At 37.5% G+C, this 18,153-nt stretch overlaps 1 long non-coding RNA gene across 2 annotated transcripts in view; it reads left to right on the top strand.

Annotated features, from left to right (window-relative positions):
- Nucleotides 1-18,153, top strand: part of LOC129647673 (uncharacterized) — a 199,046-nt gene that overhangs the window by 154,831 nt on the left and 26,062 nt on the right. The window contains exons 4-5 of one of the 2 annotated variants that reach the window (XR_008712424.1): nt 7,362-7,424; nt 13,079-13,264. This is a non-coding gene — a long non-coding RNA (uncharacterized LOC129647673). Of the gene's footprint in view, nt 1-7,361; nt 7,425-13,078; nt 13,265-18,153 lie in introns of those variants that run through there. The other variant, XR_008712423.1, reaches the window with a different exon arrangement.

Raw genomic sequence — 18,153 nt, 5'->3', positions numbered from 1 at the left:
CGGTATGCTGGAGCCAGCTCCTACCAGCTTGTGAGAGCTAATTGTCAAATTTTTAGGCATTTTGTGAACAACTTTTTAAACATGCTGCTGCTGCTGCTAAGTCGCTTCAGTTGTGTCCAACTCTGTGCGACCCCATAGACAGCAGCCCACCAGGCTTCCCCGTCCCTGGGATTCTCCAGGCAAGAACACTGGAGTGGGTTGCCATTTCCTTCTCCAATGCATGAAAGTGAAAAGTGAAAGTGAAGTCGCTCAGTCGTGTCTGACTCTTAGCGACCCCATGGACTGCAGCCTACCAGGCTCCTCTGCCCATGGAATTTTCCAGGCAAGAGTACTGGAGTGGGGTGCCATTGCCTTCTCCACTTTTTAAACATAGCCATTATAAAAAAATAAATTACACAAATTTACAATTAAATAAATTGTGCTAAAATTATAGTAATACTCAAAACTCATCACTTTCTAATGGTTTTAGTACATTTAGCTATTATATATACTCAAATTTATTTTTGTCTGTAATGTCTGTAAGCTGGAAATAATGTATAATGAATAGTGCTCAACTGTGTGTACGTCTTTCCCAACTCTGTTCAGTGAGGACTCATGGGTAGTTTAAACTAGTCCATAGTGAGTGGGTTTACACCATGAAAATAAGCAAATGCCACAGTTTGCTGTCTAGATATTTGAAGATATTCATCATTCTGTTGTAAATCTATGGGGTCTATTCCAAATCTTGACAAGCAAGCATAGATTCAACCATGCTAAGTTGGCAAATACGTGAAAACTCTTAAATATCACAAGAATTCGAATGATTACCAGTTATATCACTGTTTACTTCATAAAATACTTTGAAAGATATTTAGATAAGTGCTTTTTTATTTGAATGCATACTCCAGAACTCTTCAAATAGCTGTGATTTTGTGTAATAAGTATTGCAAAATAAGAGTCCAACAAAAGGTAAAAGCTGTATTTGGAAGACTGATAAAACTAAGTAAATTTCACAGAAGGCAGTAGCACCAACCTGGTTTTGTAATGAGGAAATGTTCATTAAAATGATTCAGGATAACTTACAGGATAACTTAAATGGCTAAAATTGATCATATAGAAATATCATTTGGAAAAATACTTCTCTAATAGACACAGATAGAATTTTTTGAACATTATTACTAAACTATCATTTTATTTTTCAATAAATCAAATAATGGTTTTAAATGCTGTGCATTGAGCATGTACAAAAAGATAAATTTCTTCAAAATTCTCTTTGAATATTGTTCTAGAAGGTTTGATTTGTTTTAGCACTATTCAGGTTGTAAGCCTCTTAGTCATCATTTCTCTGTCTATAGCCTGGGAAAGAGAGAACTGTATTTGTGACTTGCTGTTAAGTTTAATTATCAACCTGCTCAGCAGAATTGCACTCACTGCCTTTCCCTTGAAGTGTAAAGTCCCTTGTTAAGTTAGCCTGCTCTGCCACTCCAAGGAACACTGTCACTTCCAACACTTCCCTGCCTTGATCTTCTAACAGTAGATTGCTAGATCATTTCTTAGCCATACTGCCGTCTCTACTTTGGCTTTCTTCAATTTCAAAATTAATTCTCAACAAAGCTGGCCAATATTCTGGTGTTTGTTTTCTTCTAGGTAATTTTGTACATCAATAAAAATAACTGGTTAGGTGCCTGCTTTGTTACTAACAGAATTTTTACATTGTTCAGATGATTTGCTTATGCTTTGTTATGTAACAAAATTGGTACAAACTAGAATTTATTTTGAAGAAGTTGTAAGGGTTCAAACATTTTAAACATATAACTAAAATAGTAGATGTTTTTCAATAATAATAAAGAACTGCCCTCTAAAAATCTCTTAGAAATGGACTTTTTAAAATGTATTTTATGTCTTTTGAAGTAACCAAAATAATTGTTAGATATTAATAATATGCGAATTTAATTCAGTTCTTTGAAAATAGAATAAAACTATTTCACCTCTCTCCCTTTTTTTCAAACCAAAACAGAGTCTACCCTTCACAGAAGACTACTCTGTTTCAATTTAACCACTATTTTGAAACCAGATATAGGAATACAAAACAAATCTGTTTAGGATGGATTGTCAAAACAACATCTGGTTTTGACAGATTTTGCTTAAACTGCTAATTGTTTAGAATCTGAAAATGCTTTCCTCTTAGTTGCCCTTTTTGTCCTTAGAAAAAATAAACTTTGCTGCTTTGTCATAAGTAAACAAACTCTTCTTTTATTCTAACCTTTTTAAATTTGAATTAATCCAAAAATTCTTAAACAGAAGTAAAAGAACTCTAGGCCATAAATTCACTACATAAGGATCTAAACTCTCTGGGTTCCCAATTTGGAAATCTGCTCTTCTTTCCCTCTGGATAAATCTAGTTTAGAAATGTGTGTATGCATGTGTATTTGTGTGTGTTCATTATTTTATATGTATGTCAATTTTAGCTTATTGAGATAAAAATATCAGATAGATATTGTATTATTTTATTTCCATACCATAGCTTTTTTTTTTTTTTACTCAATCTAATAAAACTATGTTGCTCACTGACAACATATGCAAAATTTGTATGCATTTAATTCTTTGAATCCATGAATATCTGGAGTAAATCAGTAGTGTATTATGGTTTTTCCTCATAGTAAAAGGGACATAAACAGAGCTGTTATAGTGAACTAACTTTTTTTCTACTCAGTCACGTAAACTTGAAAGTAGGACAATAGAAGTTTCCCAAACTGAAATTAAAACAGAAAAATAATTTTTAAAAAAGTAGGTATCCAGACACTGTGAGACTCAGAAGGTGTACTATATGTGTAATTATACTACTAGAAGGAAAAACAAAAGATAACAAAGAAGTTGAATTATTTGATAAAGTTACGCCAAGAAGGTTTTAAAATTGAGAGACAACAAGCCACAGATATAGAAAGTTCAGAGAACAGCAAGCAGTATAAAGACCAAAAAGTCCATATGTAGAATAGCATATTCAAACTAAACAAAACCAAAGAAAAAGAAATTCTTGCAAGAAGCCAAAGAAAAAATACAACTTCCCTAGAGACGAACAAGGATAAGATTTACAATGGATTTCTGTGGTATATAAAAAATATATTTCGTCATTGTCTCCAGTTTCTAGTAGACACCTCCTAAAGCCTCTGAAATGTCCTCAGTGATGGAAGTATATTTTTATGCTAATGAGGTGACATATATGTTATATATTCACACATATATGTGTGCATATTTGTATACTTGTATGAAGTGAAGTGAAGTGAAAGTCGCTTAGTCATATCTGACTCTTGGCGACTCCATGGACTGTATAGTCCGTGGAATTCTCCAGGCCAGAATACTTAAGTGAGTAGCCTTTCCCTTCTCCAGGGGATCTTCCCAACCCAGGGATCAAACCCAGGTCTCCCGCATTGCAGGCGGATTCTTAACCAGCTGAGTATACATACGTGTATGTAATTACATATGTATATTTTTTAACCAATCTTCTGTTAATTAAACACTTTATTCACATCTACTGTTTGCAACATGGACTTCATGAATATAATGAATGACAAATATTAATGAAGAATACATATATCTGAATAAACATTGGTTTTTAAATGATATACTTGGGAGTTTATACATTTCTCCATCATTCATATGTTTTGAGAATCTTCTTTAGTAAGTTCTGCAGATAATTTATGATCAACACAAAATATAAAACTAATTATTGATACTATCAGGTGACAGTAAATAAGGTTACTTTTGATGCAAGGCTCCACAACGGGTTCAAATGACAAGTTCAAATAAAACTAAATGTGACTGTCTGGGAAAAGTGAATTTTACCTGAAAGATTTACCTTCAAAGTAATCTGCCACAAGCTTTTCAAACTCACCCAAAAAGTAATTTTTAAGAGCAATCATATCAGAGAAGAAATAGGACATATTTTAGCAGTGTTTGCCAGACCACCTTCTCTGTTGCCATGCTTTTTGCATCCTCAATATTGGAGCCCCTAAACTTGTTTGTACTATATGATAAAGCCATTTATAAGAAGTGATCAACATAGGGACAAATAGACATCTGTCCATGCTGGACTGAACTCAAAATACATAAGTTACTACTTTGAGGTACCATGTGAAAGGAGCTGAGAAAGTTGATTAGAACAAAGAGAGTGAGAGTATTTTCTGAATCCTTAATAGGACTTTTCAGTTCATTACTCCATACCCTACCTTCAGTTCAGTTCAGTCACTCAGTCATATCTGACTCTTTGCGACCCCATGAATCGCAGCACGCCAGGCCTCCCTGTCCATCACCATCTCCCGGAGTTCACTCAAACTTAGACCTGGCTAATCCCTATCTTCCAGTTCCATGATCACTGTAGACTGTTTGTGTCCCCACAGAATTCAGATGTTGAATTTTAATGCCCAAAGCAATGATATGTGGATGTGGAGCCTTGGGGAGATGATTAGGTCATGAAGCTGGAGCCCTTATGAAGGTGGTCCATGCCCTATAAAAAGACCCCATAATACTGTCTTTTCCCTTCTACTATGTGCAATTATAGCAATAAGATGACCATTTACGAACCAAAAAGTAGGGCCTCACCAGATACTCAATCTGTCAGAATGTTGATGTTGGACTTTGCAGCCTCTAAAACTGTGAGGAATAATTTTCTATTGTTTGAAAGCCTCCTGCAAAGTCTATGGTATTTGTTGCAAGGCTATGGTATTTGTATTGTAGCAGCCTAAATGTACTAAGAAAATGGATGATACAGCCCAGCATAACATAATAAATCCTTCCTTTACTGGTTTGTACAGTTCATGTTATTAATTTATTGCCAGTGTCTTGATTAATCTTCATGCTACATATTATTACTGCTCAAAATGTAATCCATGGTCAGGCACTTATCCATGGAGTATTTGTTTTTCTCAGTGATGACAAGGAGCATGCACCAGATTGTAAACCAGTTACTTCATTAAGCACAGTTTAGTTCAGCTGACTTAAAATATAGCAAAACTTTCTCAAAGAAGGAAGCAGTGAATTGATTTGTATTCTGACACAAAGCTTCTTATCATCTTGCAAATCTATAAGAAACATCACTTAAGGAAATTGAATTTAAAACTGTCTACAAAGTAAAACCTAGGCCCAGATATTTACCTAGTGAAGTCTACAAAAAAATAATAATAATAATAAAGAAAATAATACCAATTCTTTCCAAATTCTTCCAGAAAAGAGAGAAAGAATACATCCAAACTCATTCTATGAGGTCAGCATTACCTTGATAATAAAAGTCAGACTAACATGAGAAAATAAAACTATAGATTATGTTGGTTAATATAGATGCAAAAATTCTCAACAAAGCATTAGCAAAAATTCAGCAACACAGAAAAAGGATTATAAACCACAATGATCAAGTGATATTTCTCCCAGTTACACAGGCCCATTTAAGATCCAAAATATCAATGTATATGTGTGTTGTGTGTGTGTTAGTCGCTCAATCGTGTCCGACTCTTTGCGACCCCATGACCGCAGCCCACCAGGCTCCTCCGTCCATGGAATTCTCCAGGCAAGAATACTGGAGTGGGTTGCCATTTCCTTCTCCAGGGAACAATGTATATAATACCACCGTATTGACAGAATAAAGAGCAAAACCCCATATACATTTCAATAAATGTAGAAAATATTCAACAGAATTCTGGGCCCATTTATGATAAACTCACAGAAAACTAGAAGCAGAATAGAATTTTCTCAGCCTTACAAAGGGCATCTATTAAAAAGCTAAGGTAATATAATATTTGATGATGGTAAATGAGCAAATGTTTTCCCCTCGATACTGGGAAGGAACAAAGCTTGGAGGTACCCTCTCACCATTTTAATCAACACTGTGCCAGGATTTCTAGTCAGCACAATCAGTCAAGAAAAAGAAATTAAAAAATGCATCTAGATTGTAAAAGAAGTAATGCTGTTTTTATTCAAGGATGACATGATCTTTTATGCAGGAAACCCTAAAAGGATCTGTGTAAACTTTCCTCTGAATCACACACGAACACAGCATCTGCAACTACCAAAAATATAAATTTAGCAAGTTTGTAGGAAGGTCAGTATACAAACTAATTATAATTCATTTACTTAGAGTAACACTGTAAGTTACTACTGATGACATTGTTCAAAATAGTTTTTCCAAGCAAGATGTAAAAATTAACTGGTCATTCTGTCATCTACTATTTCCAAAGAAATTTCAATATGGTATATTTGGGGATATTCTGCAATCATGAAATTTAAGCCATGCATATAGTATACTAGTTTTGTTTGTACAACTTTTATAAAATTACATTTTTTTTGCCATAAGTAATATAGTAGCTAAAGAAATAAAAATAAAATAAAGGATAAGCTATTATTTCAAGTATAGTAATAGTATTTGCCATTAACTATAATTTTAGAAGGTCCTGCTGAAATTTTCACTTTGGTCTATAAAAAAAGTTTATAATTTTTATATTTTGAGAGCTAGCAGTTTTATTTTTGGTATTATTAGAGCATCTAGAATCAATGTAGGGGTTATAAGGAAGATATTTGGGGATGAATTATTTTCTGCCACCATACATACCCATCCAGTGTCAGAAACCTTCATGGGCATAATTTGGCTCAGCAACTTTATGCAAGAATCAGCCTTTATTTGGAGAGAATACAGCCCAATTTCCTCTATTGCTGAGGAAAATTTTACCCAATAATGAATCAAATAAAATTGCATATCTTTGAATCTGGTGCAAACAAAATGTTAAAATAATGTAATAATTCTATATTAAGTAAGTTTTAAATTAAAAGGGAAAGATAATTCATAAAGATAATATTTTAAATTGTTTCTAATAAATTTTGCAAATGATAATATTTTTGGATAAGTGAGAGTTCTATCGATTCCATTAATTCAATATTTAATTAACTGTTGCTGATTTTCTAGGATATTCTAGGCATTGAATTAGTGCTTGGGATACAGAAATGAAGAAGATAGAGTTTTTGCAATTAGAGCATTCTCAATCCATGTGAAAAGTTATGAAAGAAAATCTGTACCTATAATGTCATACAATAAATACTGTACTATATGAATGAATTAAACATGACCGGAGCAAAAGTAATACTTAATATCCTTGGACAGAATATCCAGGAAGTTCTAGCAATAATTAAGCATTAAGAAAGCAATAGGTAGGTATATGCAGAGAAAGACTATTTGCAGGGAGCAGAATTCGGAAAGTTGAGGAAATAACCACACTCCCTCCTATACACCTATATGTATAAATGAGGCTCACTTATACACCCATTGGCTCAAAATGCTGATTTACAGAAACCAACTCATTTTTATAGTCATCAAATTGTGCCTGCCTTATGTATTTCAGGTGGTTCCTGCTGCAATACTCTTCTTGTCTGTGGCCTCTTCCTCAATCTCACTTCTGGCTGAGGTATGTAAATTATTCAATAATTTGCTTTCCTCATACTACTCACCTTGTCTAAAGAAATTTGGCTCCTGAAGACCCAAACCCTAACATTTAACACTCTTCCAAAGTTTGTCTCAGTTCCCCTGTAAGAAAAGTGTTGGTTGAAGGAATGGGCATGGGAGAGTAGAGGACACTTAGGGAATTACAGGCAAGGCAGTATATTTGACTGGAAAAATAAAGGAATGAGGGGCTATACCAGGAGGTGAAGTGGGTAAGAGAGATCAAAAAAAGATATCAGAAGTCATTTAGTTCATTAGATGGAGTTTGAACTTAATTCTGAATGAAACGTGACTGGGTTAAAGAAAAAGAAAATACATATGTCATGCTGAGGAATATGATATTTGGACTTGTGTTTCTGAAAGATCACATGTTGGATACTCATGGAGAAGTATTAAGGGAGGAAGAATATATTGCAGTAGATAGAGAAAGATGATATAAAGAAGTAAATTGAAGAATTAACATTTAGATTTAGAAAAGAAACTAGAATTTAGTGTTAATCTCAATTTCTAGAGAATTATCACTGGGATTCACCTTTTTTCTCCTCTCATCGTGTTTCCTATTTTTCTACCCATTACCATACTTGAGATTCAAGGATGGCTTAACAATGGTGGCCACATACAAATGTGAATTCTTGGCTAAAATTTCTGCTTCTGGTTTTTACAACATATGTCACCTAACTATACCCTGACCTGGGCAATATAGAACCCCAAGAATGCCTTTCAACATTTCTCCCTTAGTCTAGTCACTCAGTCATGTCTGACTCTGTGGGACCCCGTGGACTGTAGCCCACCAGGCTCCTCTGTCCAAGGGATTCTCTAGGCAAGAATACTAGAGTGGGTATCCATTCCCTTCTCCAGGGGATCTCCCAACCCAGGAATGGAAACTGGGTCTCCATTGCAGGCAGATTCTTTACCGTCTGAGCCACCATCATCCTCAATATTCCCAATCTGTATTTCATATCCACAGCTACAATCGAATCACATCCCTTCAACTTATTTTCCTCTACACACCTGCCTTGGTTTCCATATTTCTAGCATTTGTGATCCTTAGAATTTACTTTCCTCTACACACCTGCCTTTGACCTGTGGTGTTAGAAAAGACTCTTGAGAGTCCCTTGGACTGCAAAGAGATCCAACTAGTCCAGCCTAAAGGAGATCAGTCCTGAATATGCATTGGAAGGACTGATGCTGAAGCTGAAACTCCAATACTTTGGCCACCAGATGCGAAGAACTGATTCACTGGAAAAGATGCTGATGCTGAGAAAGATGAAGGCAGTAGGGGAAGGGACGACAGTTGATGAGATGGTTGGGTGACATCACCGACTCAATGGACATGAGTTTGAGCAAGTTCTGGGAGTTGGTGATGGACAGGGAAGCCTGGGGTGCTGCAGTCCATGCAGTTGCAAAGGGTCGGACGTGACTGAGTGACTGAACTGAGCTGACACACCTGTCTTGGTTTCCATATTTCAAGGATTGGTGAGCATAACTTATTACTGATATTTTGCTCTATTTTGTTTCTCCATTTGTTTCACTAAAACTTGAGTAATACCTTCAGGAAGAATATTTTGGAAGCAAATCCAGAATCCCCTGGTTTCTTTTATGTCTAGAGAGATTTATGTTTTATTTTCACACTAATTTTAACAGAGTTTGGAATTCTAGGTTCAAAATTTTTTTCCCTTAGAAATTAGAAGATATCCACTTAATACTCTAGTATGCGTCTGTGGCTGATGCCTATCTAAACTGTTCAGTTCAGTTCAGTTGCTCAATCATGTCCAACTCTTTGTGACCCCATGAACTGCAGCACACCAGGTCTCCCTGTCCGTCACCAACTCCCGGAGTCCACCCAAATCCATGTCCATCTAGTCGGTGATGCCATCCAACCATCTCATCCTCTGTCATCCCCTTCTCCTCCTGCCCCAATCCCTCCTAGCATCAGGGGCTTTTCAAATGAGTCAGCTCTTGGCATCAGGTGGCCAAAGTATTGGAGTTTCAGCTTCAACATCAGTCCCTCCAATGAACACCCAGGACTGATCTCCTTTAGGATGGACTGGTTGGATTCCTTGCTGTCCAAGGGACTCTCAAGAGTCTTCTCCAACACCACAGTTCAAAAGCATCAATTCTTCGGCACTCAGCTTTTTTTATAGTCCAACTCTCACATACGTACATGACTACTGGGAAAACCATAGCCTTGACTAGACAGACCTTTGTTGGCAAAGTAATGTCTCTGCTTTTTAGTATGCTGTCTAGAATCATAACTTTCCTTCCAAGGAGCAAGCATCTTTTAATTTCATGGCTGCAATCACAATCTGCAGTGATTTTGGAGCCCAACAAAATAAATTCAGCCACAGTTTCTACTGTTTCCCCATCTATTTGCCATGAAGTGATGGGACCGGATGCCATGATCTTAGTTTTCTGAATATTGAACTTTAAACCAACTTTTTTACTCTCTTCTTTCATTTTCATCAAGAGGCTCTTTAGTTCTTCTTCACTTTCTGCCATAAGGGTGGTTTCATCTGCATATCTGAGGCTATTGATATTTCTCCCCACAATCTTGATTCCAGCTTGTGCTTCCTCCAGCCCGGTGTTTTTCATGATGCATATAAGTTAAATAAGCAGGGTGACAATATACAGCCTTGATCTACTCCTTTTCCTATTTGGAACCAGTCTGCTGTTCCATGTCCAGTTCTAACTGTTGCTTCCTGACCTGTATACAGGTTCCTCAAGAGGCAGGTCAGGTGGTCTGGTACTCCCATCTTTCAGAATTTTCCACAGTTTATTGTGATCCACACAGTCAAAGGCTTTGGCATAGTCAGTAAAGCAGAAATAGATGTTTTTTTTGGCAATCTCTTGCTTTTTTGATGATTCAGCAGATGTTGGCAATTTGATCTCTGGTTCCTCTGCCTTTCCTAAAATCAGCTTGAACATCTGGAAGTTCACGGTTCACGTACTGCTAAAGCCTGGCTTGGAGAATTTTGAGCATTACTTTACTAGTGTGAGATGAGTGCAATTGTGCAGTAGTTTGAGCATTCTTTGGTATTGCCTTTATTTGGAATTGTAATGAAAACTAACCTTTTCCAGTCCTGTGGCCACTGCTAAGTCTTCCAAATTTGCTGATATAGTGAGTGCAGCACTTTCACAGAATCATCTTTTAGAATTTGAAATAGCTCAACTGGAATTCCATGGCCTAGCTTTGTTTGTAGTGATGCTTCCTAAGGCCCACCTGACTTCACATTCCAGGATGTCTGGCTCTACGTGAGTGGGAGTGATCACACCTTCATGATTATCTGGGTCGTGGAGATCTTTTTTGTACAGTTTTTCTGTGTATTCTTGCCACTTCTTCTTAATATCTTCTGCTTCTCTTAGGTACATACCATTTCTGTCCTTTATCGAGCCCATCTTTGCATGAAATGTTCCCTGGTATCACTAATTTTCTTGAAGAAATCTCTAGTCTTTCCCATTCTGTTGTTTTCCTCTATTTCTTTGCATTGATCACTCAGGAAGTCTTTCTTATCTCTCTTTGCTATTCTTTGGAACTCTGCATTCAGATGCTTATATCTTTCCTTTTCTCCTTTGCTTTTTGCTTCCCTTCTTTTCACAACCGCAGGGAGCCAGCGGGAGGACCTCCACCCATGGCCAAGGTCATGAGGAAGGAGGCTCGACATACGCAAAGGTGGGATCGAGCCTCAGGAGTCCCCCTGGAAATTCTCGAGCATCTACCCCTATAACCAGAGACTGCCTACTTTACTACTTTGTGCTCTCACCTACACCTCTGACTTTACGGGGGGCTGTCCCCCACCACCTCTTTCGGAGAAGGAGTTAACCTAGAGCTCCAGTGAATAATAATTCCTGGGCATGACAGGAGTGTTCCAAACTTACAAACTCCTCTGAAGTTTCTCTAGCCTGCCTGACAGGCTTGTCCGGCCACCTGTGATTGCTCACAGCCTCCCAACTGTGAGAGGCATGAGATGCTTTAAACCTTCTAAAAACAGGTTCCTTAGAGAAGTTAGAAAACTATTAGTATAAGTATAGTGGGCTGATTACAAATTGTATTGGTGAAGGGTTTTTCATTTGTTGAGCCAATGTTTGCTGTTAAGTCTCCACATCCCCTGCCCTTACACACATTAATGAATATATAGAAGAGATAAGTATTAACCTTTGATATAAATCATGTTAGATCTTAGGCTAAGCAAATTCTTTCCTTAATTAAAACCCACTACACCCTCACCCTATAGGAATGTAACTTTATTTGGGTGGCGTCTGTTTTAAGAATAATCACTCCTGGAGAAATAAGTGTTCTGGTTGACTGACCGCTGTCACAAGGAGAGGGTCATAAATTGTCAGCAGGTCCCCTGGCCAGAAGATGATGTAACACACCTAAGACCTCTGTATACATTTGTATGAAGCACCTGACTTTAATAAAAGTCAGGACTGCTATCCCCACGTGACTTTTGTATAACACCTCAGTGTATAAAAACAGACCCTGGAAAATAAAGAATTGGGATCAGTTCCTCGAAATACTGGTCTCCCCATGTCTCTCTCTCTCTCAAACTCTGGCTGAGTCTCCATCTGGAGCACAGAGCCCGCCATGCTTACTAATTATGCCTGGGCTTCTAAGATCCGACCTGGGAGGCCTCAGTGTCTCCTCTCCTTCAGGAGAACGGAAGGACACCTGCGGCCTATGTAAGTGGTGCAAGCTTCTTGTCTTGAAGTTTTATTGGTCTCCCGCGTAAACCAAGCTACTCAGCCTCTTTTCTCCACTGAATTTTCCTGCTGAGCTATCCTCATTCTATTACTGTTTATATCTTTAATTAATATCTAATTGAAGCTATTGTATCCTGATCCTCGCCGACACCGTCCCCGCTTCGAATACCCTGGATCAGCCAGGGCTGGACCCCGGCACACAACTATTTGTAAGACCTCCTCAGACAGCCATTTTGCTTTTTTGCATTTCTTTTCCATGGGGATGATCTTGATCCCTGTCTCCTGTACAATGTCACGAACCTCAGTCCAGAGTTCATCAGGCACTCTGTCTATCAGATCTAATCCCTTAAATCTATTTCTCACTTCCACTGTATAATCATAAGGGATTTGATTTAGGTCATATCTGAATGGTTTAGTGTTTTCCCCACTTTCTTCAATTTCAGTCTGAATTTGGCAATAAGGAGCTCATGATCTGAGCTACAGTCAGCTTTCAGTCTTGTTTTTGCTGACTGTATAGAGCTTCTCCATCTTTGGCTGCAAAGGATATAATCAATCTGATTTCGTTGTTGACCATCTGGTGATGTCCATGTGTAGAGTCTTCTCTTGTCTTGCTGGAAGAGGGTGTTGCTATGGCCAGCGTGTTCTCTTTGCAGAACTCTGTTAGCCTTTGTGCTGCTTCATTCTGTACTCCAAGGCCAAATTTGCCTGTTACTCCAGGTGTTTCTTGATCTTACTTTTTCATTCCAGTCCTCAATAATGAAAAGTCCCCTATAATCTAATCTGTACTCTTTATATATATATATATATATATATATATATATATATACTATTTTCTTTTCCTGATGAATAAGTTTATGGTTCTAAAGTTTATGGTTCTAAATTGTAGCTCAATCGATAAAGAATCTGCCCATTCTACAGGTGAGCTGGGTGCAATTCCTGGGTCAGGAAGATCCCCTGAAGAAGGTAATGGCTACCCACTCAAGAATTCTTGCCTGGAGAATGCTATGGACAGAGGAGCCTGGCAGGCTACAGTCCATGGGGTCACAAGAGTCATACATGACTTAGCAAATAAACCACCACCAAATTTTACTTGAATTAATGTAGATGGAAATCTTTATAAGTATTAATCTTATCTGATTTTCTGTGTAGATTTTTAATTCAAAGGTTCATGTCTTTTACTAGCTTAAATTTTTTTTTAATTTTATATATTTTGTCTCTTTTCCTTTGTGCTTGTTAATTTTATAACTCTGTGGCTTCCATTAAATTAATTTGAAATCTATAGAAATATCTATGTTACCTTTCCCCCATACATTTCATCTTATTCTTTTGCAAATATTTTGAAAGAATTCCTCAGTTTATTCTTACTGAATGCAGTGTTGCTCAGTCATGTCTGATTCTTTGCAACTCCATGGAATTCTCCAGGCCAGAATACTGGAGTGGGTAGCCTTTCCCTTCACCAGGGGATCTTTCCAACCCAGGGATTGAACCTAGGTCTCTTATACTACAGGCGGATTCTTTACCAGCTGAGCCAAAAGGGAAGCCCAGGAACACTGGAGTGGGTAGTCTATCCCTTCTCCAAGGGATCTTCCTGACCCAGGAATCAAACCAGAGTCTCCTGCATTGCAGGCAGATTCTTTTAACAATTGAGCTATCAGGGAAGCTCAGTTTATTCTTAGGTATTATTAAATAACTTTCAGTATGAAGAATGCAAATAATCCAAGTTTAGAAGTCATCTATAAATGTTAAATCCTTAACTTTAAAATTATCATATTTGTTGTAGTATTCCTGGTCACAGTCAACAGAATATAATTTCACTGCCATAGGGAATAAGGTATGCTGCTGCTGCTGCTGCTAAGTCGCTTCAGTCATGTCCGACTCTTTGCGACCTCAGAGAGGGCAGCCCACCAGGCTCCCCCATCCCTGGGATTCTCCAGGCAAGAACACGGGAGTGGGTTGCCATTTCCTTCTCCAATGCATGAAAGTGAAAAGTGAAAGTGAAGTCTTTCAGTCGTGTCCGACTCCCAGAGACCCCATGGACTGCAGCCCACCAGGCTCCTCCATCCATGGGATTTGCCAGGCAAGAGTACTGGAGTAGGGTGCCATTGCCTTCTCCAGGGATAAGGTATAGTGCTATGTTAATGACCTGTATATGGTGGCTCACATGGTAAGGAATCTTCCTGCAATACAGGAGACCTGGGTTCAGTCCCTGAGTTGGGAAAATCTCCTGGAGAAAGGAATGGCTACCCACTCTAGTATTCTTGCCTGGGGAATTCCATGGGCAGAGGAGCCTGGTGGGCTACAGTCCATGGGGTCACAGAGTCGGACATGACTAGCGACTATCACTTTCACTTTCATACTTTATAAGAAAGTATGAATTTCTCGTTAAATTAATACATGTCGCTTTTTCCCTCCAGATAAATCAAGGCTTAATCATTTCTGTATCATGTTTATTTTCTTGTAGTTATATAGTTCACTAGGAATATCATACATCTTTCAAATGTTCTTTTTGCATGTTATGAAATGTGATATTGTATTATATATAAGATCCCCAAAATCTACTTGATTTTGTTTTGAAATATTAAATATCTTTGAAACGAAATACAGTGCACTGGAAAACTTACTTTGCCAAAACTAAGAAACATTAGACACCAGGCAAAATCAATTAAACTGTGTACAGTCCTATGAAATAAATATAAGTGCAAATGAGAAATTGCTTTCCTTAGTGATAAGCACAATACACAATGATTATAAGACATCCTAGACTAAAAACTTGCTTTAATGAAGTAGAAATAATGAAATTAAATCACATATTTTAGTGGATAAATAAATTGTTTATTCAAGACCAAACACTTTTATGGCTCTAGGAAATCCCAAGAGTTTTTCTGACTTAGTAGTAGAATCAATTAAAGTATTTTCAGAACAGCATAGCATTTTTGTATGAACTGTCATATATAAATGTGTGTTTTTCATTAAAAAAAAATCATAAGTTCCTATATGTAAGCTGCTTAAGAGGTGGACATTATAATCTTTAGCAAAGTGAATTTACTGCTTCATGTCTCTGAAAAGAAAATAATTATTTTATAACATTATCAAGTAATATCAGATGAAAGGAAAGAGTCCTATTCAGATTCCAGCTACAGAGGCAATTTACTTACTCTACATCGTATTTTACAAAAGTCTATAATATCAACATCATTAAGACATGATAGGAGTAACTTTCACTGTTAGTCACTCAGTCATGTCTGACTCTTTATGACCCCATTAACTGTAGCCTGCCAGGCTCCTCTGTCCAAGGAGACAAGAATTCTGGAGAAAGTAGCCATTCCCTCCTCCAGGGGATCTTCCCAACACAGGGATTGAACGCAGGTCTCCTGCCTAACAGACAGATTCTTTACCATCTGAGCCACCAGGGAAGTCCTCTTTATCATTATCTAAAAGTCTCCAAGTTTGGCACAGTTTATGCATTTGATATAGAATGTAAGAAAAAGAGAAGAGTCAGGATTCCAAGAAGTTCCTTTTTTAAAAAAAGTTTTTACATGAGCATCTAGAAGTCTGTGTTTACCATTTACTGAGGTTAGGTATTCTTTAGGGGAGAAGGATTCCTGGTAGGATGGCGAGAGTTGTATTAAGGAATGCTGGACATGAATTGGTTGCATTCTTTACTACAAACACCCTGACATCAGCTTTTGCCAAAAAACAGTTATTTGCCTAAAGGATGCATCTCTCTTATGGGAAAGGTTTGATAGATTTTCCTAACAAATCTGGAAATGAAAATAATTCAAAGTATCTGTTTTCTAGGGAACTCTTTATTTTTAGTCATTGTTGTTGTTTAGTTGCTAAGTTGTTTTGACTCTTTTGTGACCTTGTGAACTGTAAGCTGTCAGGCTCCTCTGTCCATGGGCTTTCCCAGGCAAGAATACTGGAGTAGGTCACCATTTCCTTCTCCAGGGGATCTTCCCAACTCAGGGATCAAACCCAAGGCTCCTGCTTGGCAGGCAAATTCTTTACCACTGTGCCACCTGGGAAGCCCGTTACTGGTCCTTATCACTCACCTATATGCCAGTTTCCTGTTTTCCATGATTACGAGTTCTTGATTCACTTTTGTATGAATTTAGTGCCACACAATATAACTTAGATATTTGGACTGTAAAATAAAATTTTAAAAATCAAGCTGTATTCACTTTGCTTTATACATTTATACTGATTTTACTCTGGGTTTTTTGCTCATGAATGGATACGTTTGAAGAAAGGACCAGAAAATCCAGTTAAAATGAATAAACCATTTTTAAACTAGTAGTACAATACTACTGAGGTGGTAAAAAATTGGTCTGATTCCAGGGCTTAGCCTGGAGAAATAGGGCTAAACCTAAAGACATTGTGGGCCTTAGGAATATAATGGAAAATCTGGTCTTAAGCAATGAAAGAAAATAGCAGCCCACCAGAACTCTGTACCCTGTAAAAATATCACTCCACATGGAGGTAAATGAAGATCATTTCATAAAAACAAAACCAGAAGAATTCCTCTACAGCAAAATTCTTCAAAAATATATATATATATACTAACAGGAGATTTTTAGGAGAGAGGAAAATGATTTCCATAAGAAACACCAAATTTCTGAAAGGAAAAAAAAAGTGTCAAAAAGTGAATAAATAGAAAAGACTAATGACTATACAAAAGAAAGTATATATCTGATTTGAAATATATAGAAATCAACACATAATAAGAATAATATAAAAGATGAGGTGGTAAATGGAGTTAACGCTTTCCAAAGTATTCTAACATTTACAAGAAATTGGTAAAACAATTTGTATTTTACTGAATTTAAACTGGTATGTGCTTTTAACAAGAGCAGAAAGTTGATCAGAAAAATTGATTTTAAAAGGCTGCAAGAGATAAAAGTAAGTTGTATCAGTCAGGATCTAGTCACAAAACATAACCCATACCATTAATTTTAATGCAGATTTATCATGGGAAATAGATGGGGAAACAGTGGAAACAGTGTCAGACTTTATTTTTGGGGGCTCCAAAATCACTGCAGATGGTGACTGCAGCCATGAAATTAAAAGATGCTTACTCCTTGGAAGGAAAGTTATGACCAGCCTTGACCACATATTAAAAAGCAAAGACATTACTTTGCCAACAAAGGTCCGTCTAGTCAAGGCTATGGTTTTTCCAGTGGTCATGTATGGATGTGAGAGTTGGACTGTGAAGAAAGCCGAGCGCCGAAGAATTGATGCTTTTGAACTGTGGTGTTGGAGACTCTTGAGAGTCCCTTGAACTGCAAGGAGATCCAACCAGTCCATTCTGAAGGAGATCAGCCCTGGGATTTCTTTGGAGGGAATGATGCTGAAGCTGAAACTCCAGTACTTTGGCCACCTCATGCAAAGAGTTGACTCATTGGAAAAGACTCTGATGCTGGGAGGGATTGCGGGCAGGAGGAGAAGGGGATGACAGAGGATGAGATGACTGGATGGCATCACGGACTCGATGGACATGAGTCTGAGTGAACTCCGGGAGTTGGTGATGGACAGGGAGGCCTGGCGTGCTGCGATTCATGGGGTCACAAAGAGTCGGACACGACTGAGCGACTGAAGTGAACTGAACACACACACACACACACACATATATATATATATATTTATTTATTTATTTATAGAGAGAAACAGAGACAGAAAGAGAAAGAGAGATTTATTATGGGAAGTTGGTTCATATGATTATAAAATGCTGAGACGTCTGTTATCTGCAAGCTGGAAACCCAGGGGAACCATTGGCAGTCCTAGTCCCAGAACAAAGGCTTCAGGATGGGAAGAAACTTCTTTCACTAGTGTAAGTTCCAATTGAGTACAGGAGACTGATAGCATAGCTTCAAAATAGTAAATCTGCGCCCCACACCACCCCCAAACCCAGACTGTGAAGAGATTAGGTGAGGCTCACTCACACTTGGGACAACAATCTGCTTTACTCAGTCTATCAATTTGAATATCATCTCATT

This window comes from Bubalus kerabau, chromosome 3 (assembly GCF_029407905.1).
Source record: "Bubalus kerabau isolate K-KA32 ecotype Philippines breed swamp buffalo chromosome 3, PCC_UOA_SB_1v2, whole genome shotgun sequence".
NCBI classification, from domain to species: Eukaryota; Metazoa; Chordata; class Mammalia; order Artiodactyla; family Bovidae; genus Bubalus; species Bubalus kerabau.
The sequence above is the reverse complement of the archived record's forward strand: the minus strand, read 5'-3'. Positions and strand labels throughout refer to the sequence as shown.